Below are 9,421 nucleotides of genomic sequence, written 5' to 3' on the forward strand. Positions count from 1 at the left end.
GAGAGACGAGTGCAAGGCCCGAGTTATCACTTGGGTGCATGAAATATGGATCGAGCATATCATGTTGATAGCTTCGATTTCGATTTGAAGAATGCTTGGTTTGGGGATAAATCTGAGATTGATCATCAAATGAAGGAGAAGAAGGGCTGGGATCCAATTCCATCGCAAAACAGAAGCGGGAAAAAAAATTTGTTGCGGAGGAATGAAGAATTAGATGCACAAAGGAAGAAGAAGAACGAGAAATCACTGTGTATTTGTTATTGATACCATGTTAGTGAAATCATATTCAATAAAATCTCTTGCCGTGCTTTACAAAGGGAGTTTTCTCTTTGTATATTAAGAGAATAAACTGTTAAGGAAAAAACTGAAAAACAATAAAATCTAACAAACTAACTACTTAGAGAATAGAGGAAAAAAATAAAGACCTAGTCATCGTACAAAGTAAACCAATAGATGACTAATGTATTAGCTATGTTTAATAACACCTGCATTTGATTCCACCACCACATTCCTACGCTAAGGTTTATTTGCAAAGATACAAGCTTGAAAACTCATTACTTATATAAAATACAAAGACAATCAAACTACAAATTTTTATTTTTATTTTATGATTAAAAAATTCTCATTGCTCAGGTGTCTCATCACTGATAACAATAATTAATGTACCCTCATTTTTTGCCTAGCGTAGGTAGTCATTGTTATTGTTGCCTTTTTCTTATTCATTAATGTTTATTCATCCTTTTGTGAAAAAAAAAATGTTTATTTATCCTAACAAAATCAACATGTGACATGATTCACAAATAATAGTTTTTAAGTATGTAATTATGAGTTTAGTCTTCAACTAATATGTATGAAACAAATTGTCATTAGTTTATATTAAAAAATGAAACCTATTTAAATAAATTTTTGTATTTCGAAGGATTAATTAATGTTGGAATTACTTTTGACAACCAAAAGATCTATTGAATAAAAATTTATTTGATAATGATATCGGACAAAATTTCACACTTATACTTCTGTTTCATTATTTTTATCCGTGCTAGAGCAAAAAGTCTTTATATTTTTGTTTTTTGGATGTGGATATTGGATGGCACTCTGTTGGAACATTTGATGTGAGAACAAAAACGGATGGGCCTTTTGGAACCATAAAGCACACTGCTGAACAAGCCCATGAAGCTAACAATGGGCTATTTTTTCACTGTGATAATGTAAAGAAAGTTTTACCTCAAACCTCCTAATTATACCTATACACTCAAATTAGGAATGAAATGACGTTTTTGCCATTGTTTAAATAATAAAATTTCAAAAAAATTATCATTTCTCATTTCAAGCTTTCCGAAACTTAAGAGTGAGTTTTTTTTTTTTTATAAACTTCCGGAGAACTTGAATACAAGTTTTCCGGTACACAAGATACACTCCGGAAAACTTGTTTGAAGTTATCTGGTACAGAAGCATCTTCCACAAAATATTTTTTTAAGTTTTCCGGTACAGAAGACTCTTTCGGAAAACTTTTTTGAACTTCTCCGGTACAGAGGCTTGTTCCGAGAAACTTGAGGCTTAACATTTCCGGTAGTTACCAGAGAACTTGAACCTCAAGTTCTCAAGAAGTTATATATATATATATATATAATTTTATAACTAATTGTGATTTATTTCTTTTAATTTTTTAATTTTTCAATGGGCGCACGAGGAAGAGACGGTAAAATTATACGAATTACACGTGACACTAATACTTTTCATCATCCACGATGAATCCCCCAGAGAGGATTCGACCGACAACTTCAAGGAGAAGAAGGCGGATGACAATTGAAGACGATGATGAGGGACATCATGATCATGGATTTATCCCAGATGTGACAATGTATCAGCAAGATGAGCCTTTTATAGTGCATGAGGAGGAGGAGGAGGTTGCACCTGCTCATGAGGGAGAGCATATGGAGGAGGGGAATGATGGAGCCGAGGGACCTGGTGAGGTCACACGGTATCTTGGAGGACCTTATGATTTGTATGTCCTTACACGATACCGTCACCATGTTTCAACTAGATTATGGTTTGGTGAGATATATTAAATTAATTATTATTTTTGGTATATATTTAATTTTAATATCATATATTTTTTTAGTATACATGAGCGACCATTGCTGAAAGTTGTTGCGCATGGAAAGAAAATGCAACAATTTACCCCGTCGGTACTCTCGCGACCCACAAAGAACTGGGTGAATTTGTCAGGTTTGAACCCATTACAACGGGGTAGTTTGAAGATGATCGACAATAATCTGATTTATGTGTTTGTGGAAAGATAGCATTCCGAGACATCGTCATTTCACATGTCATTTGGTGAAATGACGATTACTTTGGATGATGTTGCCAATCTTCTGGGATTGCCTATTAGGGGTGAGTTCTACAGCCCACCTGATGTAGATAGAGTAATTGCATGTAATCTTGTCACGACTCTATTAGGAGTGACCGTATAAGAGATCTGGGAGGAGACCAAAAAGAATAGAGGTGGCGCACTATAAACTGAATTGGTTGAAAGAGGTCTTCAGAAGACAGTGGGTAACATATAGATTTGATTGTGTTGCTATGGTATATATGTTGAATTTAGTAGGGAGTACTATTTTCGCTGATAAGAGTCATACTTTAGTTGATGCAAAGTACTTTTCTTTATTTCAATATTTAGACGGTACAGATGAATATACATGGGGTACTGCTGCACTCGTAGTGCTTCGTTACTACCTCTCAGATGTCTGTTGTTATGACACCAAACAATTAGGTGGATATATGACGCTACTTCAGGTATCAATTATTTATTTAATTTTAATTATTAAATATTATGTTAATTATTGTTATTTATTTATTTTTATGTTTAATTATTAGTATTAATTATTATTTATTTTTATATTTAATTTATTAATTATTAATTTTTTGTTTATCATTAATATCTTTATTTTTATTTGCAACAATGTTGGATTTACGAATATTTTTCAAATATTTGTAATAGAGGTGACCAAGGTGCTCACGTGGAATGTTTTACCCGAATGAATAAATGGTCCCACAAACAAGGCAATCACAAGGTCCATGAGTACAAACGTATCATTGATGCATTGACACTTGCAGATGTTATATGGAGACCATGGGAGAATCATAGAGGTGTCGTTCCTTTTTATGATATCATGTTTTATATTGGTCACCTCCGATTACGCAGCACTATAGTGAAATATCTGTTAGAGAGGTGTTTGAGATAATTTGAATATATCCAATATATTCCTTCACCGCCATTTCCAGATCCTTCTAGATTATTTGATGTAGATGTGGAAGGGTTGGGATATGCAACGCCAGTGACGTAGATATTTCACAAGCTTCGTCCAACTACATATTCATCTGAGTTTGAAGATGAATATTTTGAGTGGTTCTATCAGGTGTCTCATCCACTGCTGGTGCGACCAGATGATGTACCCCAGGTCCCACATTATAGTGTACCGTCCACCAGTGTATATGTTTCTAGTTCACAGCTGCCACCTATCATACAACAGATCAGTGATCTTATACAACAGGGGTTGAATGAACATGAAGCTAGTCCGGATGACGAGTTGTATATTCATTTTTATAAAGCTTTGTATTTATCACGTAGTCACACTAGCTAGTAGTAATATTTTTATGTATTATTGTTATGTCGGTTACTTTTTATGAATATTTTATTAATTATTGTTATGTCGGTTACTTTTTATAAAAACTTTATTAATTATTGTTATATCGGTTAATTTATGTGTTATTATTATGTCGATTACTTTAAATTGTTTGTGATGAAATATAAGAAAAATAAAATAAATAAATTACAAGATAAAATCGAACAACAAGAAATTAAAATTAATTAATAACAAGTGATTTTGTATCAATTTTAAAACATTAAGTTTCATCTAATGACATTGCATCTACGAGTTCCGTAGGTGGATTTTGGATAACACGTGACAACCAACCTAATAAATACCTCAAGTATTGTAGACGCCCTGTATATGCTATTGCCCAATAAGTTGCTTCATTGGTGCGATATTGCATCCAACGTGGTGCAATGTCTGTCATTGAAAATCTATATTTCATGTTTAACTGCAAAAATTAAATAAATTAACAAAACAGAAGAAAATAATTACGGAATAAAAATTAAAAATATATTAAAACAGAAGAAAATAATTATCGAAACCCAGTGATTTCCATTAACAAAACCAATACAACAAATGCGATCATTTTTTGTCGATCATGAATGTGAACACCTCATAGGAAAGAAAGTCATTGATAATGTCTGACCAAACGTGACAAGAAAAATATTATATGTTGTCGCTATCACGTAACCCATATCAGATATGGAAAACCATTTATCCATGGGTTGAAGACTTAAACCGGATATCTTCAACGAATCTCTTACTTCTCTAATGCGTCATGTGAACAATCTATCATATGGAGTTACATGAGAAGCAATCTCCTGGTCCAAACTATTGCGGACCAAAGACCAACATTCTTCACCGTGTCCAATCAATAATGCAATAGCGTGAAAACTACAATTTCCATCCGATGCCACATCAAATATGTCATCAATGTATGGCTGAATAACATCAAGAAATTGTCTTCAGAACAAATGATTTGAAGATTCAGATGACTGAGAGGGTTGTTTCTTTGATTGAGAGGCTTGTCTCTTCTTTGACAACTGAGATGGTTGGGAACCAAGATCTTCACAATATGTTGCATTAACATGCTCAAAGTAAGAAAGATCTCGATATACATCATATCCATCTGGCTTCTTACTCTTACTTTTCTTCACTTGTCATTTGGTTTTGACTTTTTCAGGTGGTGGACACATTGAACTTCTACTTGGAAAAGCAAGTTCACGCACTTTACTATTCAACACTCATTTCCCTATAACATGAAGTGATCGAAAACGTTTTCATAAGACATTTATCTTAGTAGACATATCCAACTCTGATCCATCTTTTGTGTCGTGGGTGAGTTCACATTCCATGCTTAATTTTATCTATTGAATATGCACAAAATTTAGAGGAATTGGTTCACCCATCAATTTATATTGTACCGAAAAACTTGAAAAAAGTTTTTCGGAAACAGACTATTTATCACAAATCTTTTTAAATGTTTTTCCAAAGTTATAAAAAAACTTGGACCTACCGGAAACCTTTTTTAGTGCTCCAGAAATGAAAGAATGGTGGAAAAAAAATAACTTAGATTGTGTGAAATAGTAAAAAAAAAAAAAAAAAAAAGGATATTTTTGGTATTTTAAAATCTTTTTGGGGGTATAGGGTTAATTTTTCTAGTCTAAAATCTCATTTTTTTTTCCTAAATAATTTATGGGTTTGAAATCCAAAAATTCATGAATAATGATGAATTTGAAGAATATCAATAGAGTTGTAGTAAGAATCTAAACATTTATAAACTTAAAGACTAAATTGTTACAAAACAAATTTAAATGACTAATTTGAAAAAATAAATAACTTAAAAGATCAAGAGATACATTTAATATTTTTTAATCTTATTTTATTAGGGAGAAAAACGCGATTTTGACAAAGAACACTGATATGTTGACATAAAATTTTGGCACCCGTGTAGAATAAAAAAATGTTTCATGAATGTTGCTTAGTTATATAATTTTTAATTTGGAATTGTAATTAGGATGAAGATGCCTTCTTTGCTGATTATGCTGAGGCTCGTGTTAGGCTCTCCCAGTAGGGGGTATGTCTTCGTACTTTTTTATCTTTGGATTTTGCATTTGATGTCTTTTGGCTTGTTCTTGTGTATGAACTCACTTTGTATACCAAACTTTTACTACTCCACAGGTTTGGTGATCATGCAGCATGCTTAAGAAACAGAACAACAATATATGAGTAGTCAGAGGGTCGAACATAGCCACGAATTAATGTTTTTTTTTATTTATTTTTTTTTTTTTATTTTTATTTTGATGGGTTTTTTATTTTTTACGAGTAATAATATTTTGTAATAACATTTATAGTGACTCTTTTAAGAGTAATATATTTTTTTTAGCGGCCGCAGTTTTTTAACTTAATTTTAATTAATCTTTTAATTTTTAATTTGATATTTTATTTTAATTATGGGACAATTTAATCTTTTATATTTTAAAATATCAACAATGTTATCATTTTTTTACAAAAATTTAAAAAATTCATCAAAATTTTCAAACAAAATCCATAAAATTAATTATCATCTTCAATATAGGACAAATTTTATCAAATGCATAACACAAATATTCAAATAAACTCATATTTTTATCTCTAACAACATCAAATTCATCAAATAAAGAATGAATTAATAATATACTTAGGTTAAATTTTATTTTGATATTTTTTTATACATACAAATAAAAATCTCACTTGAAATTTATACATACGACTATAAGATCACAAGTTCAAACTTATAATATGATATCATATTTTATTATATCTTATCTTATAACACTACATTTGTCTTAAATTATATATTACTTTTACAATTCAACATAAATTAAGAAACTTCGTAACTTTTATTGATTTTGTTAAAAAATTAAATTACTTTCCTTACCCTAGCTTAAACATTTAAAGTTGTAAACTTGCATTCAATATGTTTCTACCCAAGGTATCTTTATTCTCGAGAGATAAAGATATCTCTCGAGAATAAAAGTAAAAGATATTTTTCATGTTGTTTCAATATTTGAATTTAAAAGAATTTCACATTTAATATAAAAAAACTATAATATATATTTCATTTGAATTCTCTTTTATTTAATTATTTTTTAAAAGTTAACTAAATGTTTATGTTATTAAAATTATTGCAATAAAAATTTCTTAATAATTATATGAGTTAGAGAAAAATTTGATTTTGAATTTTATCAATTTGAAATTAGGTCCATCAATAAAAATGTCATATAAGTGACGAGATGATATAAAAAAAAGTTAAATAATTAATTTATTAAAAAAAATTGTAATTTTTGTATACCTTAAATTGTGTACGATGTATTTTGTCTTTAAGAAAAGTGTTCTTGGATGTGTTGTTGCTGATGCCAACCTCTCCGTACAAAATATGAGTCCAAAATTGTGCCATGGATCCGTTGTCTTGTCCAGTTTCTTAGTTATCCTCGTGGGAGAACATTGAGGGTGACCTGTTACTCCACCGTAACCGTAGTTTTTGTTTCTGCGTCCTATCAAGCACTTTGTACAGCATCAAGTAAACTTACTTATCAACCATTATAACCACCAACTAAGGTTCCAACATATTGTGCTCTTTTTACTTGCTACCACCATTTGTTTTACAACGTGTCAGTAAAACAAATTTGTGGGTTCCAACGTTTAGGAGCGGACAAATTGTAAGAAAACAAATTTACAATTGTCAGAAAGTTTCTATGGTTTTAACTTCCTTTATATAATTGACTCCTAATTATATTAAAACTTTGAACCATTGTTTTTACTAAAAAATTATAACGATTTGATATGATTTGTCTAACTCATTACCAATTCAACCATAAACTAAAGGCATATATATTAAGAATTTATTTGATTCACATCTTAAAAATGTTATTTTAATATTTTAAAATTTAAAAACTAAAAAAATTGTTTGGATTACTTATTTTTAAAAACTGTTTTGTAAAACTATTTTTAACATTATAGTTTTTAAAACTAAAAAAATAAAGCAAATAAATGGTATTTTATTTTTCATTTTTCAGTTTGTTTAACTCTCTAGTCAAAAACTGTTTTTAAAATTGGAGTTGCCAAATAGATTTTTTTTTAATTTTTTTTTAAAAACAATTTCTAAAATTTATTTATTAAATTATTTTCAAAAAATAAAAAATAAAACACAATCAAACAAACTCTAATTATCTATATTTTAATTATCTATCTTTGATAATTTTCATCTATTTCTCTAACAAATCAATCTTTCTCACCTAAATAATTTTATTTTATCTTTAATCACTTCCCTAAATATACCAAAAGTCACCAAAATTAAAAGGTAGAGAATCTATTTCCCTCAATCCACTCCTTCAATTTCAAACCATATATGGCTACTCCTTTAGTGTTGCATATTTCAGTGATGCAAGGGTTAAATTAGTAGCCTTTTACTAGAAAGATTGAAGCAATTAGGACAAATAATAACAAACGTCATGAAGAAAATTTAGCCTTTAAAGTATGGACTTAGGCAAAAGTCAAAGGAATAAAGTTTTCTTCTTCTTTAACAGATACACACACTACAAGCCTTAACCACACGCTCCTGCGGCTTTTACATTTTAATTTATAAAATAAAAGTCGATATTGTTTTAGATTGTTTAATGAAAATCAGTGGATTATCAATGTGTCAAATGCGTGTAACACATTTGACATTAAAAATTAATCCTTGTAAATCTTCAAAAGAGCATACAAAAAAACAGAAAGAAGCATTGGTGCCATGATAAAGCATTGATGATTATGATAAATTCAACATATCCTCCACAAGCTTGGATCTCCTAAGTCCTAACCGTATCATCTCGATAATTTAGATTAACCAACACATAATGCCCCCAATAAGCATATAACACAAAAACCACCACTTGTGCTACCATAAAATTAAGAATAACACCTAAGTATGCTCCTCAACCATTAAAACTTTTATTTTTGTGTTAACTTCATAAATTTGTTGGCGGGGCAGCGACAACCTTGAATATGTATGTTTAGGTTAATAGTATAATAAGTAAAAGGCCCATAATTATAAAACGATACATTAATTGATATATTTAATTAAAATATTTTGTATTTTATAAAATAAAAAATAAAAAATATAAATAAAATTATAGTAAGATATTGTTGTTAGTATTAAAATTACCTCTGTTTTTTTATATCAAAACTTTACTTTAAAGTTTGTTTTAGGCTTCAATAATAAGTGTTGGATCGACCATAAATAACCCCTAAATGAATGTATATAGTTTAATCTTTGTTTACAAAAATTTATAAAGAGAGACATTTTCCACCTTAATTATAAGTTTGTTGGGTAAGGATGAATGAAACCTAATATAAAAATTTAAGAGATTAGATATATTATATAATTGAACAGTTATAATATATACATTTATCATATAAGGGATTATCTATAAGCTATTTCTATATAAAAAGACAAAATAAAATGATGAAACTATTGTCATGTAGGTAATTATAAGATGTTTTTATAAGCTATTTTGGAGAACATATTTATGAACAACGTCATATACTCTCTTAGACATTATTATAAGTACTTATGGTTGGTGTATCAATTAAGTGTTCGGACGAGTCTCACATTATCATAAGCTCTTTTAATATAATATTACAAGTACTCATGGTTGATGTATCAATCAAGTGTCAGGACGAGTCTCACATTATCGTAAACTCTCTTAATATAATATAATGTAATATGTAATATGGTTATA

This window comes from Cicer arietinum, chromosome 1 (genome assembly GCF_000331145.2).
Source record: "Cicer arietinum cultivar CDC Frontier isolate Library 1 chromosome 1, Cicar.CDCFrontier_v2.0, whole genome shotgun sequence".
NCBI classification, from domain to species: Eukaryota; Viridiplantae; Streptophyta; class Magnoliopsida; order Fabales; family Fabaceae; genus Cicer; species Cicer arietinum.